Genomic DNA, 530 nt, shown 5'->3' on the forward strand with positions numbered 1-530 from the left:
AGTGCCGCCGTCTCGACGCGTGCGCGGGGGAGGGCTTCGGGCCTCCACAGCTCCCGCCCCACGGCAGCCGGGTCCTGGAAACGCGAGCCCCCCTCCCCCGGCCCACAGCCACTGCTTCATCCTCTCCCCGGTGAGGAAGGCGGAGGCCGGACAGGATCAGTTTGCTAGGGGCACAGATGGCAGCACGGTCGGAGCAGCTGACACTAGTGTGACACGAGCAAGTGCTGAAGTAGGGAACTGCCACAGAAGCAGGGATTTAGGAAAGGCAGCAATGAAAGAAATGCAAATTAACACAGGGTGCTCACGAGGCAAAAGCTGAGGTAGTAAATGGGGCAGATAAAAGCCCCTTCTGGGGAAAAAAAAAATGATCTGGATTTAGTGAAGCGTGATCATTTCAATAAGAGCTGATCACAGGAAAATGCATGTTTAAATCTTTGCACAGCACATCTCCAACAAATCTAAATCAGTTTTAAGGAGAAAATACCAATGGAGTTTCAGTATGACTCTCAGTGACTTAAGTCATTAGAAAT

Source organism: Alligator sinensis, unplaced genomic scaffold (genome assembly GCF_000455745.1).
Source record: "Alligator sinensis unplaced genomic scaffold, ASM45574v1 scaffold1389_1, whole genome shotgun sequence".
Taxonomy (NCBI): domain Eukaryota; kingdom Metazoa; phylum Chordata; order Crocodylia; family Alligatoridae; genus Alligator; species Alligator sinensis.